The sequence below is a fragment of the Simochromis diagramma genome, unplaced genomic scaffold, assembly GCF_900408965.1.
Source record: "Simochromis diagramma unplaced genomic scaffold, fSimDia1.1 OVJJ01000563.1, whole genome shotgun sequence".
Taxonomy (NCBI): Eukaryota; Metazoa; Chordata; class Actinopteri; order Cichliformes; family Cichlidae; genus Simochromis; species Simochromis diagramma.
This window is the reverse complement of record NW_024387385.1, coordinates 2,816-30,085: the sequence shown is the minus strand read 5'-3', so window position 1 is coordinate 30,085 and position 27,270 is coordinate 2,816. Positions and strand designations below refer to the sequence as shown.

Below are 27,270 nucleotides of genomic sequence, written 5' to 3'. Positions count from 1 at the left end.
ACGCTTTACCTCACGTACCCTAAAATGAAAAAGTAGTGACAGTAAGATGAAGGCTGCACATGACACCATGACTGAGTTCACAGCTGTTGCTTTGATTCTAACGTTTAAGACTTTTGGCATCGACTCCGTTTTAATAAATGAGTGCTGGGAGGCGTCGTTTGACTTCAGGAGCTCCTGCGATGCTCTTACTCTGCGGGAGAAAACCAAAAACCAAAAGTAGCAAACATGGAGCGATATGACTCGTTTAGTCTTGGGAAACGTGCATCGACAGGTACAGTGTCCTTTTCCCCGCGTCTTTAAAAATAATTCATGCATAGATCCCCCACTGAGAAAACCCTTTTATATACTTTCTCCTTTGTACACATTTTATATAGAACTATATATAATATCATTTCTCTATATCTATATTTTCAGAAAAATTCTTTCCACACAATAAAAAACAACAATTAAACAAATGCTTCAAACAAAACAACAAAAAAGAGAAGATGAAAGAAAGAAAATCACGACTGAGGCCAGTTTGGCACTTTGTCACGAGAACATGACAGAACTCTGTTAGTTGACGGTAAATAGCGATACTCTATTTTTCTTTCGTTTTTCTTCTCGATTTTTTTTTTACTTGTAGTTCTAAATTGGAAGATTATTGTGATTTTGCAATATACAAATAACATTATATTTTGTTATTTTTTCATCGCTCAAAATAAGCATCACACTCGTGGAAGCCGGTGTACCCGGCGAAACGCCGTGCATTTATCGAGCCTTTCAACCCCAGATAGGCCAATTATGGCTCTTTGGGTCTTAAAGGTTGCTGACCCCTGCTTTAGATGAACAGAGTTTTTTAATTAAATACATACTCTTTAATAAATGTTCTCTTTTATAAAAAGTAGGATAATTAAAAAAACTTTTATTATACCTCTATTAGAAAAAAAAACTGTCTTGTTTTCTGTTGTCTGTTATGTAATATTAGGGATGTTTGTGACAATGAATTTCTTCATCGGCTGGACTAACCAATAGTCCACAACCAGGAAACACTGAAATTTTAAGTTAAGTTTGAAAACAGTTTAAAAAAAAACACCCCATTCCAAAACGTCTTGTGACAATCTCATTGGCTTAGGGAGTGATGATGTCATAGAACGTCATAGAATCTTAAGTCCTTTGATGTTTTTCCTTAAGTAGGGGTGAGAAACAGCAAGTTTTAGTTCGTTTCAGCAGCATCTGTGTTTGCAGCCTACAAAACGTTCACCACAGAAACATTTGGAAAGCTCTTCAAAGTCATCGTATAGAAACTCCAACATGTTTCCAAGAAAAAAACAACCAATTCAAGAAGATTACGCCGCCTCTCCTTCCTGGAGTGGCCGGCCAATTTCCCCAAATGGCATCTCATCCTTCCAAAGGGCATTAGAGGAGAGTAGGAAGGAAAACTACCTTCTCCAGAAAAAAATGCAACAAATTGAAGAAGAAAAAACGTCAACTGGAGGACAAGTGTAGACGAATGGAAGCCCAAAATAAAGAGCTGGAAGAAAGACAACAGCGCCAGCCGGACATAAACATTATTAATGAGGGCTGGGGAATCAAGTTTGCTCAGGCCCGAGAGCAGATTGTGCACCTCATTAAAGAAAACAGGCAAAAGAGTGCAGAACTAAAAGAAATGACCAACCAGCTCCAAGACAAGAACACGATGACTGATAAGATACAACGGGATCTCCAATACATGGACCGAAAAAATCGGCTCCTCCAAAGACAGCTCCATGAAGCTGTGGAAGAAAAGAATACATTCCTCCAACAGAAGGAAGAGCAGGACAAAAAGCAACAAGACATGCAGCACGAACTGAAGAGCATGCAGGAAAAATACCGCATGCTGAAAGAAAGCCTGGATGAAACACTGTGCCAAAATAAAGACCTTCTTCAACAGAAAGAGCAACAACAAAAAAGACTGAAAGAAGGAAAACGCATCGTCCAGGACTTTGAGTCTAAAAATCTAAAACTGCAAGAGTTTTGTAATCAGCTGGAGGACAAAGCAACTAAAGTGGAAGAAGAAAGGGACAAACTGGAGAAAACGGTGTTCGCAGATGCAGAAAAGGATCGATCAGATAGCGAGAAACAACTCCGAGCTCGTTAAGGGGCGTTTGGTGGAATTCAATAACTTGAAGAGTGAACACACTCAAATGCAGTCACAAAAACAACAAGAAGACAAAATACATGGAGACAAAAATCAAGAAATCAAGAAAAGAAAGAAGCAGTTAGAAGACAAGCACAAAGAGGTCCAACAGAGAAATGCAGACATGCACAAGGACAAGCTGATACAGGAGGCAACATCCAAACAACTCAAAGACAAGCTTGAAGAACTAGAAGCAACATTGGAAGAGATGGAACAAAGATGTGAGAAACTTGAAGAAAAAAAACGCAGAAACCATCGACGAGCTGAGAAATCTCATCCTGGAGAAAAAAGCACTCGTGGAAAAGTGCATGAAAAAAAAGAAAAAATGGTTCCACTTGTTCCACTTGTGGAGAGACACTACTGCTTCCTCACCTGATGTAGCCTCGTCTTGCTCCACCTCTGTTAACCCCCCCAACCAGTCCCGGCAGTTGACTGTCCCCTCCTGAGCCTGGTTCTGCCGGAGGTTTCTGCCCGTTTAAAGGCAGTTTTTCCTCCCCACTGTCGCCAAGTGCTTGCTCAGAGGGGATTGTTGGGGTTTTCTCTCCTCTGCCTTTTTCTTCATTTACTTGTTTAAACTTCTTCATTATTACTTCATTTTACCTTGTTTCTTCATTTACTTGTTTAACTTCTTTCATTATTACTTCATTTTACCTTTTTTCTTCATTTACTTGTTTAACTTCTTTCATTATTACTTCATTTTACCTTGTTTCTTCATTTACTTGTTTAACTTCTTTCATTATTACTTCATTTCGCCTTGTTTCTTCATTTACTTGTTTAACTTCTTTCATTATTACTTCATTTCACCTTGTTTCTTCATTTACTTGTTTAACTTCTTTCATTATTACTTCATTTTACCTTGTTTCTTCATTTACTTGTTTAACTTCTTTCATTATTACTTCATTTTACCTTGTTTCTTCATTTACTTGTTTAACTTCTTTCATTATTACTTCATTTTATCTTGTTTCTTCATTTACTTGTTTAACTTCTTTCATTATTACTTCATTTCACCTTGTTTCTTCATTTACTTGTTTAACTTCTTTCATTATTACTTCATTTTACCTTGTTTCTTCATTTACTTGTTTAACTTCCTTCATTATTACTTCATTTTGCCTTGTTTCTTCATTTACTTGTTTAGCTTCTTTCATTATTACTTCATTTTACCTTGTTTCTTCATTTACTTGTTTAACTTCTTTCATTATTACTTCATTTTACCTTGTTTCTTCATTTACTTGTTTAACTTCTTTCATTATTACTTCATTTTACCTTGTTTCTTCATTTACTTGTTTAGCTTCTTTCATTATTACTTCATTTTACCTTGTTTCTTCATTTACTTGTTTAACTCCTTTCATTATTACTTCATTTTACCTTGTTTCTTCATTTACTTGTTTAACTTCTTTCATTATTTACTTCATTTTACCTTGTTCTTCATTTACTTGTTTAACTTCTTTCATTATTACTTCATTTTACCTTGTTTCTTCATTTACTTGTTTAGCTTCTTTCATTATTACTTCATTTCACCTTGTTTCTTCATTTACTTGTTTAACTTCTTTCATTATTACTTCATTTTACCTTGTTTCTTCATTTACTTGTTTAACTTCTTTCATTATTACTTCATTTTACCTTGTTTCTTCATTTACTTGTTGAACTTCTTTCATTATTACTTCATCTTACCTTGTTTCTTCATTTACTTGCTTGTTATTCTTATCTAAATAATAAACCAATTAAATTTATCCTTTGAGTATTTTTCATCTCATCTTTACAGAATCTTTCCAAAACATTTTCAAACATTCAGATCTGTCTTTTATTTTCTTCTTGAAACCTCATAAATGGTGAACTAAAAACCCGGAATATGGTTTGAAACATAGTTTCAGCTGAAACTGGCATAACGTGTGTGTGTGTGTGTGTGTGTGTGTGTGTGTGTGTGTGTGTGTGTGTGTGTGTGTGTGTGTGTGTGTGTGTGTCAGGGTATCACTAGTTAGGTCATCATGTTTAGACTCATTCACTCCAAATTTATTTAGGCCAAATCTTTAAAACCGTATCATTTCATACACATTTTCAATTCACTTCAATCGCACAAATGCAGAAATAATTATTTGTAGTATCTTATTTATTATGAAAATGTCATGCCTGATCATTTGTACCTACACCACCAAAAATGGGGGCAAAAGGGAGGAGATGATGTTTAATCGGTTATAAGAAAAGGTCAGAAATATAAGTGCCGACATGAGCAGTGTCCACAGAAACCTCTGAATCTCAGCTCAAAGCTCAAATAAACCGTTTCTACAACCAGCTGTTACGGCTGTGGCCATGTGTGGGCTGTTTTCTGTCTGTGTTTTCTGTACTGTGCTTAAGACTTTTCCAGGTCCCTCCCCTAATGAGGAGTCGTGAGCGACTGATTGGACCATGGAGCGGTTGACTACTTTCAAAAGGCCGCTCTGACAGCTCCGAGAGGGGGGAGAGAGAGAGTGGAACGAGCGAGTAGCCGGCCAGCCAGCCGTCGCGGCCCTGACCCTGGTGTTCCCAGCCCGTGCTTATCTTGTGTATTTGTGAGAGTGTGAAATTGTGAAAGCCGCTCCTAGTGAATTAGTTGAGCGCTTAGGCACTCTTGGGTTGAAGCGGAAGGGGTGAGCTGCCTTTTCTTTTGGAATCGTTTTCTCCTGTTTTCCGGGTAGGGAGCGAGGGATAGCTCTGTCATTTGTTTGTTCTGTTTTTCTTTCCTAGGGTTTAGTTAGTTTTCTCTGGTGGGACTTAGTTGGTTTTGTTTATTATTTTGGCCTGGGCTCACCCTGGAGCTATGCTTCTTTTCCTTAAATAAAAACACCTTTTTACTCACAACTGGTTTGGATGTTTGGCTTGGGAACCAGGGCGGGGATTTGTCTCTCTCTCCTCCAATCTTATGTGCGTCCCTACCCGCCTAAATGGGGGCGTAACATAAATGGGGGCTCGTCCCTTTTCGTTCGTGTGATTGGTTCGTTTCCTTTTTGCGTTTGTGGTGGGGGGGAAACGTCGTGGTGGGTGTCGGACGGCGGAGAGTTTCGTTTGTCTGTGCGTTAGGCGTGAGTTTTGTGGCTCTGTTGCGCGGATGTGGTTGATTGTCTGCAGAGTTGTGTTTTTCTTTGTTGCTTTGCTCGTGATGTCGTTTGACATGGATGATTTTGCGCAACACCCTTCCATTGAAAAGTTGGAGCGGTGCACAAAAGCAGATTTGTTGGTAGTGGCTAACTTGTTCAGGGTGGATGTTCCGTTGCATGCCAGGAAGGCGGAAATTAAACAGTGTTTGGTGGAGAGACTGGTGGACAGGGGAGTGTTTGAGGGACAAAAACCCTCGCCGAGTGGGTCTGGGAGTTTTGAGACGGCAATGGGGGCGGAAGCTGCTGGGGCCGTCCCGAAACCTTCCACGGGGCGGATGACGTCGGGGGCGGAGGCTCCTGTCGCCATTCGCCATCCTGTATTTGACCCAAGTGGCCAGGTTGGGGCGGGTTTGGTGACGGAGGATCTCAGGCTTGCCCTTCGCTTGAAGGAGGTGGAGCTGGCGGCTAAGGCTAAGGAAGTCGAGCTCATGCATCTCCGTATTCGAGCTATGGAGCTTGATCGTTCTCGAGCGAGAGACGCTGCTCCCGTTCCTGTAAGTACACTCCCCGACCCTCCCACCATAGACCAGTTTAATGCTAGCAAACAGATTGTTTTGGTACCTCCTTTTAGGGAGGGAGAGGTTGACTCATATTTCACTGCTTTTGAGCGCATCGCAACCACTTTGAAATGGCCAAAGGATGTCTGGAGCCTGTTGCTGCAATGCAAGTTAATAGGAAGAGCGCAGGAGGTCTGTGCGAGTCTTTCTATTGCTGACAGCTTGGATTATGAGGTTGTCAAATCCACTATTTTGCGGGCTTATGAACTAGTCCCGGAGGCGTATCGACAGAAGTTCCGTGCCTGTCGCAAGTTTGACAGTCAAACCTTTGTGGAATTTGCACGTGAGAAAACTGTCTTATTTGACAAGTGGTTGGCTGCCAGTCACGCGGAGGACTTTACTCAGCTAAAGGAGTTGATCCTGCTGGAAGAGTTCAAGACATGTCTCCCTGAAAACATTGTGGTGTATCTTAATGAGCAGAAGGTGGGGTTACTGTCTAAAGCCGCGGTCCTTGCCGACAAGTTTGTGTTAACTCATCGTGCTGCGCTTTCGACAGAGCGCCGTGAGTACACTTCCTCAACTCGTCCTGTCAGAAGTTATAGGCTTTCCCCTAAACGCCAGACACGTTCTGCTGCTATTCCTGTGTCGGATCGCAAATGTTTTTACTGTCATGAAATCGGGCACCTCGTTGCTGCTTGCCCATCACTACAGCGCAGGGAGCAGGCCAACACGGGGAGGAAACCGAAAAGTGTGGGTTTCGTTCGTTCTATGTCAGCTTCCACTTCACCTAGCAATGAAGTGGGAAGTGAAGGCTTTGATGAGAGCTACCGTCCTTTTGTGTCGGAGGGGTTTGTTTCTTTGAACGAAAAAGAGGAGGATCGTGTGCCGATCATGATTCTGCGTGACACTGGAGCCGCGCAGACTCTTATTTTGAAGGGTATTCTACCTTTTTCTGATGACTCTTTTTGTGGTTCGGATGCTCTTGTCTGGGGTGTAAAAATGGATGTACTGCGTGTGCCACTGCACAATGTGTTTCTTCAATTGCCGCTCGTTTCGGGTTCGGTACCGGTTGGCGTGCGCGACCAGTTGCCAGTGCCCGGAGTTGCGATGATTCTGGGGAATGATTTGGCTAACGGGAAAGTGTTTTCTACTCTGAGAGTGGTTGAGATACCGGTGCCTGATACTTTGTTATCTAACCCTGTCGCTGAGGAGCGTTCCTCCTCTGTTTTTCCTGCTTGCGCGGTAACTCGTGCGCATAGGCGCAAGTACGGTGACGTGGATTTATCTGATTCTTTTCTCTGTGCTGGTGGTGGGCCGGAGTCTGAATCTGAAACCCGTGTTCCACTGACGGGCGACTCTGAGGCGATGCTGTTTGTTAGCCCATCAGTGACACCTCAACTGTCTTTGGAAATCAACAAAAAGGATTTAGTTTTGGCACAGCAGAGTGACCCGACTCTTGTGAGTTGTTTTTCCGCTGCCAACTCTAGCGACCAGTACCCTCGTGTTTATAGTGTCGAGGATGACGTGTTGATGCGTACCTGGTATCCGCCTACAGCTGGTGACTTGGGTTGGAATGTGTTTAAACAGGTTCTGGTGCCCCAACAGTACCGACCCAAAGTTCTTAGTCTTGCCCATGACAGTTTTTCTGGACATTTAGGTATTAGGAAAACCTATCACCGCATTCTGCGTCATTTCTTTTGGCCAGGATTGAAGAATGACGTTGCTAAGTATTGTCGGTCTTGTCACACCTGTCAGATTAGTGGTAAGCCTAACCAAGTCATTCCACCCGCTCCCTTACACCCTATTCCAGTTTTAGGGGAACCTTTTGAACACATCCTCATCGACTGCGTTGGTCCACTCCCTAAAACAAAATCGGGTCACCAGTACCTCTTGACTCTGATGTGTGTTGCTACCCGTTTTCCCGAGGCAATTCCATTGCGCACCCTTAAGGTGAAACCAGTTGTTAAAGCATTGGTGAACTTCTTCTCTATCTTTGGTTTACCAAAAGCTGTTCAAACTGACCAAGGCTCTAATTTCATGTCTAAGATTTTTGCTCAAGTCGTGCAGTCACTTGGCATTAAACATCGGAAATCTAGTGCCTATCATCCAGAGTCGCAAGGTGCGCTCGAGCGGTTTCATCAGACATTGAAATCGATGATGCGGAAGTTTTGCCTTGAGTCTCAAAAGGAGTGGGATGAGGGGTTGCCGCTGCTTCTTTTAGCAGTGAGAGAAAGTGTGCAGGAGTCGTTAGGATTTAGCCCTGCTGAGCTGGTGTTCGGTCACACAGTGCGTGGCCCGTTGCGATTGCTTAAGGAGAACTTCCTGTCCGACACTGTTGCTCCTAAGGAAAATGTGTTGGACTATGTGAGCTCTTTCAGAGAGCGTTTGCATAAAGCATGTGCAATTGCACGTGATGCTCTCATTGCAACACAAGGTAGGATGAAGAGGAAGTTTGATGTGAAGGCAGTGCAGCGAAAATTTGAGGTTGGTGATAAAGTTTTAACACTTTTACCGGTCCCTGGATCTTCCCTCCAGGCCAAGTTCAGTGGTCCGTATACGGTGCAGGCGAAATTGAGTGACACGGATTATGTCATCGACACCCCAGAACGAAGGAAAAAGTGTCGTGTATGTCATATTAATATGATGAAGCCCTACTTTGCTGGCGGTGTGTCGACAGTTGCGACTGTGGTGCCAGTTTCTGAAACTCGGTATGACCCTGTGGATGACGATTTGGTTTTCGGTGGTGCGGCGGGTTGCGCACGACTTAGGAACTCTGAAATCCTACGTGATTTACGGTCACATTTAACTGAGGTAGATGGTGATGTTCGAAATGACGTGTGTCGGTTGATTGAGAATCATCCTAATCTTTTCTCGGACACTCTATCCTGTACCACCGTGTTGGAGCATGATATTGATGTGGGGGACCATCCTCCAATCAAACAGCATGCCTACCGGGTGAATCCCACTAAACGTGCTCTTTTCCAGACAGAAGTTTCTTATCTGTTGGAAAATTGTCTTGCTGTCCCTAGCTCTAGTGCGTGGAGTTCCCCGTGTCTCCTAGTGCCTAAAGCGGATAAGACCCCACGGTTTTGTACAGATTTTCGGAAGGTGAACAGCGTCACCAAACCTGACTCCTATCCTCTTCCCAGGATGGAGGATTGTGTTGACAGGGTCGGTTCTGCGACGTTTGTTACTAAGCTGGATTTGTTAAAGGGCTACTGGCAGGTTCCCCTAACATCACGTGCGGCCGAAATCTCTGCTTTTGTCACTCCTGACCATTTTCTCCAGTACACTGTCATGCCTTTCGGGTTGCGCAACGCTCCCGCCACATTCCAGCGGCTCATGAACATCGTGCTGGGCGGTGTCTGCAAGTGTGAAGTGTATTTGGATGACATTGTCGTCTATTCAGACACCTGGTCAGAGCATATGGAGACACTCACTGATGTGTTCCATCGCTTGGAAAAGGCATCCCTCACCCTCAATCTCGCCAAGTGTGATTTTGGTAAAGCCATGGTGACGTACCTAGGAAAGCAGGTGGGTCAGGGGCAAGTGCGCCCTATCTCGGCCAAAATCCAGGCCATGCTGGACTTTCCTGCCCCTCAGACAAGGCGTGAGCTTCGCCGTTTCCTCGGCATGGTGGGCTACTACCGAGGTTTCTGTCAGAACTTCGCGGAAGTCGTCGCACCCCTCACTAGCCTCACTAGTGTGTTGAAACCTTTTGTGTGGACCTCTACGTGTCAGAGTGCGTTTCTAGCAGTTAAGACTCTCCTGTGCAGTGCACCAGTGCTGGCCGCCCCTGATTTTGCACGCCCTTTCAAGCTGGAAGTGGACGCCAGTGCAAACGGGGCAGGTGCCGTATTGCTGCAGGAAGACCATCATGGTGTGGATCACCCGATCGGCTATTTCTCAAAGAAATTTAATGTCCATCAGCGGGGGTACAGTACGATTGAGAAAGAGGCTCTCTCTCTGCTGTTCGCATTGCAACATTTTGAGGTGTATGTCGGTGGCAGTCCCTCGCCTGTGATTGTTTATACCGACCACAATCCCTTGGTATTCCTCATGCGGATGCAGAACTCGAACCAAAGGCTAATGAGGTGGTCTCTCCTGGTGCAGGACTTCAATTTGGAAATCCGTCATAAGAAGGGCACAGAGAACGTGCTAGCAGACGCCTTATCCCGTGTTTTCCTTTAAAAGTAACTGTTCAAAACATCTATCAAGGAGATGTCTTTGATTTTGGGAAGGGGGGTGTTACGGCTGTGGCCATGTGTGGGCTGTTTTCTGTCTGTGTTTTCTGTACTGTGCTTAAGACTTTTCCAGGTCCCTCCCCTAATGAGGAGTCGTGAGCGACTGATTGGACCATGGAGCGGTTGACTACTTTCAAAAGGCCGCTCTGACAGCTCCGAGAGGGGGGAGAGAGAGAGTGGAACGAGCGAGTAGCCGGCCAGCCAGCCGTCGCGGCCCTGACCCTGGTGTTCCCAGCCCGTGCTTATCTTGTGTATTTGTGAGAGTGTGAAATTGTGAAAGCCGCTCCTAGTGAATTAGTTGAGCGCTTAGGCACTCTTGGGTTGAAGCGGAAGGGGTGAGCTGCCTTTTCTTTTGGAATCGTTTTCTCCTGTTTTCCGGGTAGGGAGCGAGGGATAGCTCTGTCATTTGTTTGTTCTGTTTTTCTTTCCTAGGGTTTAGTTAGTTTTCTCTGGTGGGACTTAGTTGGTTTTGTTTATTATTTTGGCCTGGGCTCACCCTGGAGCTATGCTTCTTTTCCTTAAATAAAAACACCTTTTTACTCACAACTGGTTTGGATGTTTGGCTTGGGAACCAGGGCGGGGATTTGTCTCTCTCTCCTCCAATCTTATGTGCATCCCTACCCGCCTAAATGGGGGCGTAACACCAGCAAACAAAGCAAAGACACCAAACAGTTAAAAGAGCAGTGACATCACCACGAATCTGTGGTCAGGTAATATCCATGTTTTGATTGATGATTTTCTGGAGTTAAATGTGAACCGAAGCATATTTTGGGTGTTATATGCTATTAAATACTTTTAAATAAATTAGGTGTGGAAATAAAAAAAATCAAAATTTCCTCTGTTTGAGTCACAGTAACTTTCACATAGTAACAACAACTGTAACTACACAAAGCAGCTAACAACAACTGTAACTACACAAAGCAGCCATGAATGTCCAGCACACACGTGTGTGTGTGTGTGTGTGTGTAGAGAGAGAGAGAGCTCACAAAATTAGGTGGTGTTCTTCATTGTAATAGGAAAGGTAACATGGGTCCCCACCATTTCTCAACAGAGCGTTCTCACTCCCGAGGCGTAACATGTCGACGTTTTGTCACGTCCCGCGGCGTTCCTGAGGAACGCGAAAGGAGACCTTCGGCGTTCTTATGGTACGCGGCGGGTTATGGCTGGAATCCAGTGCAATGACGCTCCCGCGGTAGTAGACGTTCCAGCCCTGTATTCCAGCCCTAAACCTAACCTTATCCCTAGCCCTGACCATAACCTTATTCCTGACCTTAACCAGGACTTTAATGATGTTAAATAGCGTGTTTCTAAGCGATTTGAAGAAAAAGAGCGAACATGTGTAGGTTCAGTCCAGACGGTTCTCATATTTCCTCTTTTTCCGAGGTCGTCATTTAGGAACGTGGTGGGTAGCCGAAAACGTAATATGGTGACGATTTGTCATCTAGCGTAAAATGTTACGCTTTGGGAGTGAGAACGGGTTGAATTTTTCACGTGTCTGAGCGAACACACAAACTCCCTGAGCGATCCCTTGGACCACTGAGCGACATCAGACGTGTGCAATGTGGTCACGCCAGCGTCGAATCCATCCAAGTTACATGGCTTATTAAAAGAATCAAATTACAGCGTTTACATTTATGTTAGACTACTTTTAATGAACTGCTTTAGCCCATTTACCATGAAAATGTAAAAAAAAATTTGTTCATGACCTGTGTAGTATGTTAACACTATTGGAAGTAAAAATAACTTGAACTCCAATTTCGAAAACACAACTTTCTCTCTTTCTTTTTTTTTTTATAAAGCTCTGACTTGTATTATGAGTCTGTGGTCTGGGAGAGAGTCTGTAACTCTCTGTCTGCAAAATACAGTAAATAATGACCAATGCTGGGCAATTAATTATATAGTTACTTCTTCAAAAAAGTAACTCAGTTTGGCAAACAACGTTTTTTGCAGCTATTTTTTTAAATGCAGCCAAGGCATTTTTAAATAAACATTTCAAAGTATTTACAGAACAATCAGCTGTTCTGCATCAAATCTGATGCCACACAAATTATTTGTGCCACTCCAAAAAATAATTTCTGTCCACTATGAGATAAAGGAGAACAACAGCCTGATACCTGCAGGTCTGACAGCAGGAGATGTATCACTCCTGTAACACCTGTAACATTCAGCAGTCGCCTCATTGTTCTGACACACACAACAAAACTATTGACTACACTACACACTAACTACACAAGATTTGCGCTAAACGTCGCAAATCTCTCACATCTCAAAACACCGCCGTCACTCCTAAAACTTCCCCCGTTGCTTAACAACTAGATCCCACGTTGCCATATCATTTTTTGATTGGTCGACGTGGTACTTTTTTGGACGAATAGGAAAGGCAGAGGGGGTGGGGTTTGTTTTTGCTCACAGGTGGAGAGCGCTTTCCAACCTTTTTTCTTATAAAACGCAGATTTAACCGTTTCTTCCTGCAGTAAATATAAACAACCATTATTCAGGAAGAAAACCAAACATTGCATATTTTTTTTTATCACAACTCTGGTTTTACGTGGCTGATCAACGCAGTTTAAAAACTGGTATAAAGTCCCCAATTTTTCCGTCAATTGTTCCGTCTGTCCTGCTCACATCTCCAATGGTTGCACACGTTGTCATTAACATGGCTTCACTCCACATCAGCCACACCGCTTTGCCAGCTAAAACACCGGCGTCGGCACATAAGGGCGCTGTCATAGCCTGTCAACAACGTTGATTGGCTGCGCATATTCGCATTATTGGCTGGACTATGGGATAAGGTGGCATCGTTCCCATATGGGAGCAGCCAGTCACTTACTGACCAACACTGCAAAACAGAATTGTTAAAGTATTAATTTTAATTTCAATTCAGGTTAGATTTTTTTTGTGCACAACGCAGAATTTCTGTGCGCAGAGACTGTGCCAGCAGTGCGCAATTGCGCACGTGCGCAGCTTAGAGGGAACATTGCATAGGCCCACTAAAAGTTACAAAATAAGCTAATATCAAATACATTTACTGTAAACACATCAGAAGGTTCTTTATGTGGCAAAAAGTTAGATCTATACAAAATGTTGCAGGGAAACAGAGAAGGAGCTCGTATAGGTTTGAGTTTTATTCACATCTGTTGTGCAGGTACAAATAGCAGAGTGGAAAACTTTATACTTTGTGTTTGCAAACATTAATTTATGAAGATTAATTAACATGAGTGTAGCACAAAGTAAAGGTGAAAGCAGTATTCTGACATGACAGTGCAATCAAAACACATTTTGCCACTACAATCTGTGAATAATTGTAACAAACAACTGTCATTTTAATATTGGACAAACTAGTTGTGCAGCCCTAACCTGAAATATGCTGTTTGTTCTGAATGAAAAACGTTAGTCTTTGGGAAACATTTTAATCACATTTATAGATGCAATATGTTATTTCAGTTAAGACTAAATGTTACCACACGTTCCCATCATTAGAGCGCATTTAAAGTGTGGAGAAGTCTGTGAAGGTTCTCAGTCATCCAGGTCATCGTTGTCTAAGGAGCTTGGAAAGAAAAGCGTCTGGACTTCTTTGAGTTACTTGAAGACGTTTCACCTCTCATCCGAGAAGCTTCTTCAGTTCTAAGGGTCAAATGGTGGAGAGTCTAGGCTGTATTGAAGAATTTCTAACTTCATGTAGGCTAAACAGCGGCCTAGAATTAGACTCAAAACCCTGCAGTTGCCCAAAATAAAGGGGGCATTAATGTGCCAGATTCTACAGAACACCAGAAATAACTGCTAAGATGGGTCCAACACATCTGAGTTCATGCTGGAGGAACTGTGGGACACACTCTGCCAACCACACTCATATATTGTGGCTCTGCCCTAAACTCTGTGTATTCTGGAGGCAGATATTTGATGCTCTCAAAGACATTTTCCAAGGTAAATATTCCACTAAGTCCTACAGCAGCAGTGTTGGGAAGGATTGCAGAACATATTGACTGCAAAGCCAAAACTTACCTGCTAAATATATGACTCACTGCAGCCCTAAAATGCATAACTATCAGATGGTTAAAACCAGATATAATCTATGGATCCAGAGAGTGTCTGTCTGATGGAACAAATTACATACTCAGACTACAGAAACAAGTCTTTGAGAACACCCGTTCTCACTCCCAAAGCGTAACATTTTACGCTAGGTGACAAATCGTCACCATATTACGTTTTCGGCTACCCACCACGTTCCTAAATGACGACCTCGGAAAAAGAGGAAATATGAGAACCGTCTGGACTGAACCTACACATGTTCGCTCTTTTTCTTCAAATCGCTTAGAAACACGCTATTTAACATCATTAAAGTCCTGGTTAAGGTCAGGAATAATGTTATGGTCAGGGCTAGGGATAAGGTTAGGTTTAGGGCTGGAATACAGGGCTGGAACGTCTACTACCGCGGGAGCGTCATTGCACTGGATTCCAGCCATAACCCGCCGCGTACCATAAGAACGCCGAAGGTCTCCTTTCGCGTTCCTCGGGAACGCCGCGGGACGTGACAAAACGTCGACATGTTACGCCTCGGGAGTGAGAACGCTCTGGAAAAATTAGAGGGAACATTGGGCCTATGACATTCAGTACCCAGTTATTAAAATGTTAAGTGTAAATCATCCCCAGCCCACAATAGCAGCTGAATTTACTACGATTTCAGATCTTTTTACACGTCAATAAGAAACCACCGATGTGTAAAACAGGCTGACAACACAATGACATAAACCAACTGTGCAGCTCTCAGGTTTGATCTATTGTTTCTCTGTGTGGCCAGCAGGGGGAGGTGTTTTGCTTCTTTTTTTTTAATAATAATGAAAACATTTTTCATGAAAGTTGCAAATTTGTTATCTGTTTTAATGACATTTTTCACTGTGGATTACAACAACATCAACATTAGAAAATGAAATACATTTATAGTAGGTGATCATTAATCAGTATTATTGGCACTATTAAAGGGCCCCAAAAATCAAAGTGTGGCTCTAACAGCTGTTGAACACACACAGACTGTGATGTTCTCCACACGTCACCCATCGCTCTGCACTTTTCCAGCATCCAACTGTTTTTCTGCTACATAACATCACTGCAGGAGAAAAACAACAGACAGACAGACAGCACAGTGTGACACGAGCAGGTCAGACCACCTGTGTGATCTCATGAGTCTGTGAGGATATGAGGCATCTTATGGTATCAAAGCCCTGGAGTCTGTCAAACATGGCTACATGTAAACACTGCTACATGTTAGGTGAGCTAACATTTAACTGACTGCACTTTTTTCAGTCTCATTTTAGGTCATTTATGTCCTTACTGCGAATCACTGAAAGGCAAAGCTGGCTTTTATCGCTCTGATGTTACGCACATCATGCAGCACAGATTCATCTCTGATCACAAGACTCATATTTCAAAATAAAAGCGAGCTAAGGCTTGAAAAGAGGACGACGATTTTATGACAATCGCAGAGAAAAGAGCAACGAAAGGATTTAAAACTTGATGAAAATGTTTTTTCTCACTGAAAACTAGCAAATCCTAATAAACAGCATGACTGGCCCTCTGCTGTGAGGGGGCTTCAGTGGAGATGACTTCTGCTACAGCGACCTTCCTGCTACAGGATGGTCACATGATAACGATCAACGTTATGACAAAAATAAAATAAATGTTGAAGAAACAAAGACAAAACTGATCGGTGGTAAGGATGAACTCATTTGAAACCTCAAGCTAACGGCCATTTTTTTCTTCTCATTACAAACTGCACCTGTTGTCTTTTGTCATCACAAAATAAGCATATCATTCATTCACTCCAAAAAAAACCAAAAAAACAAAACATAAAATAAACAAGAAACTTAATATTTACAAATATTTTGTCTGTTTTTTTTCTTACACTTAAAAATGTACAGTTCTGATCTTCCAGATGTTTCATCTCCATCCGTCTCCCAGATTGGTATTTTCTTCTCTGTCCAGTGACCTCAGAGTGAGCGCTGAATGTGCCACAATGGCGCCCTCTAGTGTTAGCTTATAAAACAGACAAGGAGAAAGAACAGAGCCGAATGAAAGGACTCGTTTGTGTTCTCTCCTCTGCTGTAGCTGTGTGGTGCTGAGGTTAACTACACAACCCCTCGCCGCCTCCTTATACACAGGAGTGAGTACAAAAGGGTTCGTACGGACGCATCAGCCGGCCGTCCTTCTGCTCGACACTGTTAGCTGAAAGATGATCGGATCATCCTCTGTCCTGTATTTAAGGCTGAGAGTCTTTGTCCAGTCTCTTTTCCACAGCTACTGTCCACAGCACTGATCCACCTGCAGCACAGCCCCAGTCAGTTGTTTTATGATTTACATTGTGCACGTTTCCCTTCCAGTGAGCTTACAAAACCTCTGACAGGAGAAGTCAGGCATGTGTTTCCCCCACCTCCCCTTTTAGGCAGTAATAAAATAGAAAACAAACAATCAAACAGGCTAAAGCTAGAGCACAAGCAAAGACAGCACCGGTGACTAAGTTCTCCCATACTGGACGTACGCTACCACGTGGGCTCAAACAGCAGCACATCAGCTCAGTTTACATACTGTTGACATCTTCATCAGAGGATCAGCAGGGAGCGCTGCTGAGCTGCAGCCGTCTCCACCAGAGTGACGGAGCAGGAATCACAAACAGCACAAACCCACCGTGTTGTTTCTACCCTGTTCAGGAGATCTGAGCCCCCATCCCTTTTTTTCATGTTGCAGCTCTGCACTGCAGGCCCTGAACGCCTCCCGGTTACCCTCAGTGTGCTTACACTCTAATAAATAAAACATTGGTTCAAATAAAAAAAAACATGTTAACGTTTTCCACTAGAATTTTTGAATTAAGCCAACTTCTGGCAGAATAACATTAATTCAAAGCAATATTTTTGAGTATGGTGAAGTAGCTTTTTTGGCCACAATTAAACACATTCTTAAGTAAAATTAACTTAATAAATTTTCGACTAGAACCCAAAAATTTAAGTTGATCCAACGTGAATTTTATGTATAGTGAAGTTACTTTTTGGCCACAAAAAAAAAAAAAAAAAAAAACACATTCTGAGTAACATGAACTTAATAATTGTCAACAAATACACAGGAATTTAAGTTGATCCAAGATTATATTTATGTATGGTGAAGTAACTTTTTGATCAAAATAAAACACATTTATAATTAAAATGAACTTAACTGTCGGCATAAATAGTATTTATGTTGGTCAAATATGATATTTTGGTTACAGTGTAGTAATTTTTTGCTTTTGCCCGTGCTCTGCCTGCAATGACACTGGCTGAAGAGCGCTGACTGGCATGTGAGGTGTTGGAACATATTGACCGCGTCTCAAGCGTGTCGTCGTTACTATCCATTGTAGCTTAGAAGAAACAGAAGAAACTGTATTTCCGCGCAGATCCACTTTTCTGTAGGTAGCCGTGTTGGGACGATGCCTTTTTACTATTATGCCCTCACTAGGGTGCAAAGCTGGTTTCTAGCTTGGCAGATAGCTAACAGGTCCACAATAAACATCCAGGAGTCAGCAGATACGTTTTAGATGTTTACTGTTGAAGCACTGTAAAACTGGTACAGAAACAAAAATAAAATATTACATTTCTGCTGTAATTGCATTCTCTTTACAACATCAAACATTAAGCCATGCACTACAATGTATATAACACATAAACACAAACTTATCCAAACCCTTTCACTGGTTATCAGGCTCACGCATTTAGCGATTAGCTTAATGCTAACATTACATGGGAAATCCCATAGACGGGCTAACGTGTTAGCATCGCGGCCGTTTTTCTTCACAAAAGAAAGTTTTCCACACAAACCTCTAAACTGCTACACAAAACTATCGTGGGAAAGCTTACAAAACAGATAGCAACTACTTACAGGCATGTGCTCTCTCAGGCTCAGCAAGAAAAGGTGAACAAAAAGTGGAATAGACGACAGTTTGTCTAAAGGACTGTTTTTCACTGGTGAGGTACTACGGCAAGTCTGCTGGTACAAAAAACACACACCCAAATGATCATGCCTGCCTTAAAGGGGCAGCACAAAAACATTGGTTCAAATAAAAAAAACATGTTAACGTTTTCCACTAGAATTTTTGAATTAAGCCAACTTCTGGCAGAATAACATTAATTCAAAGCAATATTTTTGAGTATGGTGAAGTAGCTTTTTTGGCCACAATTAAACACATTCTTAAGTAAAATTAACTTGCACAAATAGCATGTTGGTTTATAGACACTGGTCGTCAGTGTCTTCAACTGCTGTGTTATAACCATGTGGAGGCTTACAGCAGTGCTTTGTCGTAATGTAGTCCCAAGTCTAAATCGGCTCCTGAAAATCCTTCTTGTCAATTCATACTTTTCATTTGTCAGCATGATTGTTGAGCTCCCCAGGAATACTTGGTATCATTATTGAGTGATTTTAATCACTTTTGCACACAAAATGCTAGTACCTGCCATTCACTTCCATTGTTTATGCTCTGCTAAAGCTGCTGCCAGATCAGGAAAATGACTGCGCTGGCTACAAAATTTTTTATCCTGTGTGTTTATGTTGCACCTTATCACGGAAACAGGTTTCTATTCAGCAAATTATGTTCAATGACAATGGCAATAAACATCTTCGGATTGTAATTCTGAAATGCTTTTTTCTCACTTATACATGGCAATAGACATATCTTCACTTAGGGTTGGAATGTCCCTTAACTCATTCAGCGCCAGCCACTCTCAGATTTCATACCCCCCTCAGTGCCAGAGATATTTAGCTTTTTCACTGATTTTGAAGGCTCACAGAATATTTTGTTCTATGACTATGTGAATTCTGAAACCACCATGACAAAAATGAGTCTCTCTTCTTTCAGCAGCAAAAAAAAAAAAATGTTTCTACCTCTGTTATTTAGAAATCTGCAGTAGAAAAGAGAAACTTTCATGACAAAACACCTGTTTCTGGATCAAAAGCGCTTTGTGTAAATAGGTTTTTCTAGCAGATCAGTGACTTTGATGTAAATATTTCGTGTTTCAATGATTCATGCAACATCTCAAATATGTTTTACTACTATGAAAGTAAAAAAATCACCTGTGTGTGTGTATATATATATATGTTTTTTTTATCAACAAAAGCAAACATAAGGTGTGGCATGACAGGACAGAATCATTTCTGACAGTAAATACAAAAAAAAACCCAAACTTTTTTATACACAAGCTACAATGTCAATAATCCCACTTGATCTGTTTTCATTTCATTCTCCAAAACCAAATTGGAATCAATGCTGAGTCAGCAGCTATGGTCATTTTTGTGCACCCTAGTGTTGCAAAAACTGGCATGCTACTGAAACCATATGTGGGATTATTGACCTTTCTTGCCTTATCTGTTTGGAAAAATATTTAAACATTTTCCTTATTTACCATGGGTGAATACATTCCTCAGTAGAAAAAATGCACTGGCGGCGAATGGGGACCCAACCAAGATGGCGGCCCGCTATTGATTTTTTTTTCTTACTTTCAAACTTTATTGAGGCATATCAATGTTACAGCCAGTGCCAATGCACGTCGCCTCTACGTCTCTACAAAACACGGAAAGTCCCCAAAAATTAGGGACAGCTAACTACCCTACCATATGCGGCACAGTGCACTTAAGTCTGGTCTTTTACCTGTGAAAATAGGCCGAGCAGCCGGTGAAGAACCGCTCTTAGCGGTCAACAGACACACCGGACTAATGGCGACTGCACTTCCTGCGCAGAAGCCAATGGGGTTGAACTTCACCCCGTAACGTTATGAAAATTTAGAAGCGTTTCTTAACAATTACTAACATAAAATGCTTCCCTTCAAAAAATAAATTTCACATTTCAAAAATAAAATCACAGTGAACACAACTTAGCTTGGCTAGCTACGTTAGCATAGTTTTTTTACTTTTTTATTTTTTTTTATTAGTAATATAAACATACAAACAAAATGCACCATATATTACAGATTTAGAAAATAGACATTTCTTACATATTAGCAACTTTCAAATATAGTGAAAATAAAATATAAAGATGGGGTCACATAATTTAACAAATTATTAACTCACTAAATCAAAATTTTCATAAAGGAAACAAAAAAAGCAGCCTTTTTCTTTTTAACTAAGGTCAAAGATTTAACCAACAGGTTTAAGTCGTTTTTCCAGTAAGTTAGTGTTGGTTTAGTCTTAAAAAAGCGACATGTATGTATAAAAAGCTTGCACAAGATTAATAACACATTAACACCATAATTAGCTTTCTTTTCTTTCAAAAACACTCCAAACATTATCATATTTAATGTAAATGGGGTAATTTGAATCCCACTGGAATAAAGCCAGGTATGAAAATCCAACCAAAATATTTGTATAAAATTGCACAAAAAGAATAGATGGTCCAAATCCTCCTCTTCTGTTTCACAAAATACACAAGCTACGTTAGCATAGTAGTTTGCGCCGGGGCTAACAATGTCGCTATCTTTTAAAAATTATAAGACAATTACAGTGGTCTGCATTAGAGTAACGTCAGTGTTAAATTTTCCAAAAAGAGTCCAACAATTTATGCTATCGCGGAATTAGCTGCTGTGTGTATATTAAAACACACAAATGCCGGGGCAAGCTAAGATGTATGTTATGTATGTTACGTCTAGGGTTGCCAACTCCCTGAAAAATAAATAAGGGACACCTCGTGGCCAGGGCCGGGCAACCCAGTTGTCTTCACCCTTCCCAGTGTGGTAGCTCTTTTTTTGTGTGTGTGAAATTATTTTTTAACCATTTGACTTGAATTTGATTTAAGGAGATGCATATTCTTTGTGATATGACCATATGGGAAACAAATGATCATTTAGCCATTTATTTTTAGCTCAAAATGACAACATTAACACAATAAAACAGGTCTCTTTCTTAAACAGAAGCCTGTCATGCTTAACTTTTGAGAATATAAGTAAATCTTTCTTTAAAAGAACTCTGTCCTGCTTAACTTAAAATTATATAAATTAATAGAAAGCAATAGAACGAAAAATATTCTTGTAACTGTGCACATATAGTGCAGGCAGCTGTGATTGAGCAGCAATGTAGATCCAACTATTTTCACGGTTGTTGTGGTCGTGATAATTTTGTGAGGCCACATCGAAAAGACTCGGATGAGCTTTCCAAAGTTCTACAAGTTGTGCCTCCATCGCTTGTGTCCAGATCACACGCTGCACAGCCGTGCTGCACCATCTTTTTCGCTGACATTTGTGTTTGCGCGTTTGCAGTGTGAAAAACTACGGTGACACCCTCACGACGGTCGCGAGGATTTCAAACAGGTTTGAAATCCTCACGACCAAGCGATTGATGATCGGGAGCTGGGCCCTATTTCAGGAAGCCGGTTTAGTGCAAACTCTGAGTAAGTATACCCTGAGTTAACGAAAACTCTGGGTTTTCGGTTTCACAAAGCGAGTTTAGATTAATTCTGAGTGAGTTACTATGACGACACACTCCGTGAAGCTAACCTGCCCCCTAGCAGGTTTACTTCAACTAACCCTGACGTTCTCCGCCTCTTTGTCGGAAACCTGACTGTAGGAAGTGTCAGACATGGCGTGCCCCTTCCTTGAAGAGCCAGTAGATGTTGAAGCCCAAATTCTCCGCAGAGCTCTCCGCCGGGAGAGAGTGATTAGAGCGCGTTCGGACATTTTATCATTTCCTGATGATTTCCTGTGTGAACGTTACCGTTTTTCAGCACAATCTATAATTTATTTGAATAACATCCTCAGGCCTAATATTGCTCATGTGACACATCGCGGACATCCTCTCAGTTCATTACATATTATTTGTATTGCACTTCGGTTTTTTGCAAACGGGAGCTTTCTGTATAATATTGGTGACGCTGAGCACGTTTCCAAGGCTACCGTCTGTCGGGCAGTCAGGAATGTTACAGTTGCACTGAAACGTCTCCTGTACTCGTCTGTGGTGTTCCCCGGTCATAGACCCACAAGATTTATCAAAGAGGGATTCCACAAAATTGCAGGTATCAGGATGAACAAAACTTAATTCATGATGTGGTGATACTTGAACTACTACTTAAATTTTACATTTATTCTCACGGTTCCCAGGCGTGATTGGCTGTATAGATGGCACTCACATTCCAATCATTGCTCCTTCAGTAAATGAAGGAGACTATGTGAACAGGAAGTCTTTCCACAGCATTAATGTACAGGTACATAGTTCCCTGTAGCATTTCAAACTAACAAATTATTTCATTATAGTAATGGATGCTAATTTGTGTTCTCTGCACTGTGAAGATCATATGTGATGCTGCCAACATTATCACAAATGTGGAAGCCAACTGCTCAGCCTCTGTGAGTGGTGGTGGTGGAGGACCCCCACCTGTTTTTCGGGCCTCCGCTTTTTTTTCTGTTGGCTATAACGGGTCACATTTGAGCATACAGAGTAAGCAAATATGTACTTGTAATGTGCTCAGATAATTTCAATAAGTGCTTACAGAGGGGAAATTAATGTAGCCTCTAACTGCAATTGATTTACATCGGACAAACAGACCAAGCACTATGGCTCATAATACAATTACACCTTACCTGTTTGGACTATATTTTTATATTTCATTTTTACTTGCTGCCAGGAACGTTTGGGGCCTGTTGGGTTGCACCTGCGCTCAAATCACATCACAAAATCAAATGTATAAAATAAAAAATAAAATAAAATATAATAAAATAACGTGTTAAATGGGTGGAAATCCCTAGATCAATGTTTAAATTAACACTCACGCATTGACTCTGTCGGCTTTGTTTTGCCATGCATGCTCCCTTTCTTTCGCAGCTGAGGCTGTGTTACTTTTTTTCCGCGGAATTTGCATGTTATCGGCATATGCTGCCATAAGAATTTCGGCCTCAAGCGCTGTAAAATACATTGACCGCGCCTTCTTTCCCTCCGTCTCCATGGTGACTCGCTTAATCTGTGCTCCACTAATCAGGGCTTTATGTATCCTCGTGCGCGCGCTTAACTTGGGGTTAAAGCAACTCCGCGTTGACTGAACTACTTGTTATCAGCCTTTCTGAACCCGAATATTCCGAGTTGGACAGTTCGGGGTTACTCAACCCTGTGTATCGTTTTTCACTCTGAGTTTTCTAAACCGGCTTCCTGAAATAGGGCCCTGGTCGTGAGGTGTTAATCGCTTCTCGTTACCCCACGTATACTACACGATGCACGACGCACGATGAAGGCCAAACTCGGGCCGATCGCCAAATCGGTCGCACGACTCAAAAATCGGCTCAAAATGGGCCAAAAATCGCACAGTGTTTCCCCAGCATTAGGTGTACTGTCGTCCGAGACTTGCACCGCAGTGTCGGCGTTTGTTTCCCTGTTGGCCATGCTTCTTTTTGTGGTCATCTGTTGTCTTCCGGTATTTTCTCCGCAAGCGACTTTTCCTCGACCAATGAGATGAGCGGTAATCTGAATTGTCATACTCGAATTGTCATAAGTGTGCTGTCAGCTCATTGGTCACAAAGCAGGAGAGGGGCTGGGAATTATGTTTTCAAACAAAGCGTTAATTCCATAAACATTTATAGACTACTTTTGATTCTCACTGTATTACGGGACAAAGTGCGTCCCTTATTAGCTCAATACGGAACATGTACTTTTGTTTCTAAATACGGGACGATTCCGTTTTTTAAGGGACGGTTGGCAACCCTAGTTACGTCGTTGTTTTAAAGTAAACTAACAAAATCCAGAGCGACTGCAAATATGTGTAATTTCGCATAAAATTACTCACCGTTCGCGACGAACACAGCTCTTGATAAACCTTGAACACGTGCTGTTGAATATGTCCGCTTGAGTAGAAGAAGGGAACTGTGAGCTGTTTATGTAACCAATACGTCTACTCACCAAAGAATGAGTGAAGCAATATGGATAACAACAGAGGACAATTTATTTAGGGTCTGATGGCAATTTACCATCGGTGTCCAGCACTTTAAAGGATTGGATGGACTGGAGCACATCTGTCCTTAACATACCCTCTTAAACATCAGCTTGACACTGATACATCAAAGGAAACTTAACAGACTCTAAGTGCAAATGTTTCAACCTGAACAACTTAAAACTTCTCTGGGATACAATGTAAATAAAGACAAGAAGAAGAAAAATCTTTCCATCAATAGTCACTTCTCCTAACCAGGAGACAAATGAATATATTATGTAAAGAGTCCTTTTTCTCAGTCCTGGGGTTGTAACACCACAACCTCCTCAGTCCGTAATCAGAGAGTGTCTATTTGACAATAACCAAAATGTCTTTGGATAGTCTTTGTGAATGCAAAAAGAAAAAAAAACAATGATGTTAGCTGGCCAGCAAAATAAAGAGACTGTATGGCACTGAGTGCGGGCGTGTGTGTGAGTACTTCGGTCCAAATAATCAAGGTCCGGATGGATGAATGGATGGCAGCCGCTTGTCCTTTAATGGCACCAGCGAGACAGCACAGCAGTAAGGCAGCACAGCAGCGAGGCGTCTGGCAGGAGAACGAACAATAGTCTTTTTTAAGGCTACTGCAGAAGGAGATATTCCCCGCTAGCTCACCCAAGCTTGCTCTCTGGCACAGCTACAAGCCACGTGAGCTCATAGCCCCTCCCGCTAGGATGTACTACCACAGTCGACTGTCGTAAAGCAGCCGCAAACCAATAGCAATAAAAAAAACAAAAAACAACTCAAAATCATTGAAGAACATTTTATAACACCCAATATAGATATATACATATATACTGAATATCACACAATATCAGATAACCAAATTAACACTGGGTTACATTTACACGTCATCAAGTTGTATTTTACATCGACAGAACTTAAAATTATATTGTTTTTTGATTAAAAGAAGATTTTAAATTCAGACAAATCACGATTATATATTGAGTAAAGAGGCATAATTTATGTGTCACCCGAGCTCAATAAAATAAAAATTTTAATTAGGAAGTCTAACAGTATTTATGAACTTGATTTTTCATTTCACAACAACATATATATGTAAGTAATGACTAAAGGTCCCAGTTTAATTTACAACCGACGAGCTCACAGATCATCTGCAGGCAGGTGAACGAACCCTTAATGTGAGGATAATAGCAGAGCTGACCTGAGGTCAGAAATAGTCAGGAACGGTGTCGACACAGTGAAGTCAGGTGTTTGGGAATTTGTCTGATTATCAGATTGGGGGGGGGGGGTCGGTGTTAAATAACAAAGGTGGTGTAGGATGGAGAGAGGAGGAGGGAGGGAGCAGTGATGATATGGAGGAAGGTGATTGGTTAAGCAGCAGGAAGGAGCTCATGCTGGAGTCTGAGTTTTTACTGTTGGCCTTTTTCTGCTTTTTTGTTTATTGTTGTCTGACACGGGCCCGCCTACGCTTGAGTGATGCAGATGTGATATCACACTCACACAGCGACTGCCGCTCCCACACACACACACACACACACACACACACACGTGCCAGACATAAGGGGGTCAGACAGGAGCAGCATCAGTCTCTGCTCTGTTTTGTTAATAACGTAGAAAAATAATTTGTACAATCAAGCTACATCGACGGACGCTTTACCTCACGTACCCTAAAATGAAAAAGTAGTGACAGTAAGATGAAGGCTGCACATGACACCATGACTGAGTTCACAGCTGTTGCTTTGATTCTAACGTTTAAGACTTTTGGCATCGACTCCGTTTTAATAAATGAGTGCTGGGAGGCGTCGTTTGACTTCAGGAGCTCCTGCGATGCTCTTACTCTGCGGGAGAAAACCAAAAACCAAAAGTAGCAAACATGGAGCGATATGACTCGTTTAGTCTTGGGAAACGTGCATCGACAGGTACAGTGTCCTTTTCCCCGCGTCTTTAAAAATAATTCATGCATAGATCCCCCACTGAGAAAACCCTTTTATATACTTTCTCCTTTGTACACATTTTATATAGAACTATATATAATATCATTTCTCTATATCTATATTTTCAGAAAAATTCTTTCCACACAATAAAAAACAACAATTAAACAAATGCTTCAAACAAAACAACAAAAAAAGAGAAGATGAAAGAAAGAAAAACAAGACTGAGGCCAGTTTGGCACTTTGTCACGAGAACATGACAGAACTCTGTTAGTTGACGGTAAATAGCGATACTCTATTTTCTTTCGTTTTTCTTCTCGATTTTTTTTTTACTTGTAGTTCTAAATTGGAAGATTATTGTGATTTTGCAATATACAAATAACATTATATTTTGTTATTTTTTCATCGCTCAAAATAAGCATCACACTCGTGGAAGCCGGTGTACCCGGCGAAACGCCGTGCATTTATCGAGCCTTTCAACCCCAGATAGGCCAATTATGGCTCTTTGGGTCTTAAAGGTTGCTGACCCCTGCTTTAGATGAACAGAGTTTTTTAATTAAATACATACTCTTTAATAAATGTTCTCTTTTATAAAAAGTAGGATAATTAAAAAAAACTTTTATTATACCTCTATTAGAAAAAAAAACTGTCTTGTTTTCTGTCGTCTGTTATGTAATATTAGGGATGTTTGTGACAATTAATTTCTTCATCGGCTGGACTAACCAATAGTCCACAACCAGGAAACACTGAAATTTTAAGTTAAGTTTGAAAACAGTTAAAAAAAACCCACCCCATTCCAAAACGTCTTGTGACAATCTCATTGGCTTAGGGAGTGATGATGTCATAGAACTTCATAGAATCTTAAGTCCTTTGATGTTTTTCCTTAAGTAGGGGTGAGAAACAGCAAGTTTTAGTTCGTTTCAGCAGCATCTGTGTTTGCAGCCTACAAAACGTTCACCACAGAAACATTTGGAAAGCTCTTCAAAGTCATCGTATAGAAACTCCAACATGTTTCCAAGAAAAAAACAACCAATTCAAGAAGATTACGCCGCCTCTCCTTCCTGGAGTGGCCGGCCAATTTCCCCAAATGGCGTCTCATCCTCCCAAAGGGCATTAGAGGAGAGTAGGAAGGAAAACTACCTTCTCCAGAAAAAAATGCAACAAATTGAAGAAGAAAAACGTCAACTGGAGGACAAGTGTAGACGAATGGAAGCCCAAAATAAAGAGCTGGAAGAAAGACAACAGCGCCAGCCGGACATAAACATTATTAATGAGGGCTGGGGAATCAAGTTTGCTCAGGCCCGAGAGCAGATTGTGCACCTCATTAAAGAAAACAGGCAAAAGAGTGCAGAACTAAAAGAAATGACCAACCAGCTCCAAGACAAGAACACGAT

The 27,270-nt window shown here is 41.5% G+C and overlaps 1 long non-coding RNA gene across 1 annotated transcript; it reads right to left on the bottom strand.

Moving 5' to 3' along the window:
- Window positions 1–15,483: 15,483 nt before the first annotated feature.
- LOC120720155 lies at window positions 15,484–18,215 on the bottom strand. The gene is made up of 2 exons (XR_005692819.1): window positions 17,927–18,215; window positions 15,484–17,611 (listed from the first exon to the last, which is right to left on the bottom strand). It is a non-coding gene; the product is annotated as an uncharacterized LOC120720155 (long non-coding RNA).
- Between the last annotated feature and the right edge of the window lie 9,055 nt (window positions 18,216–27,270).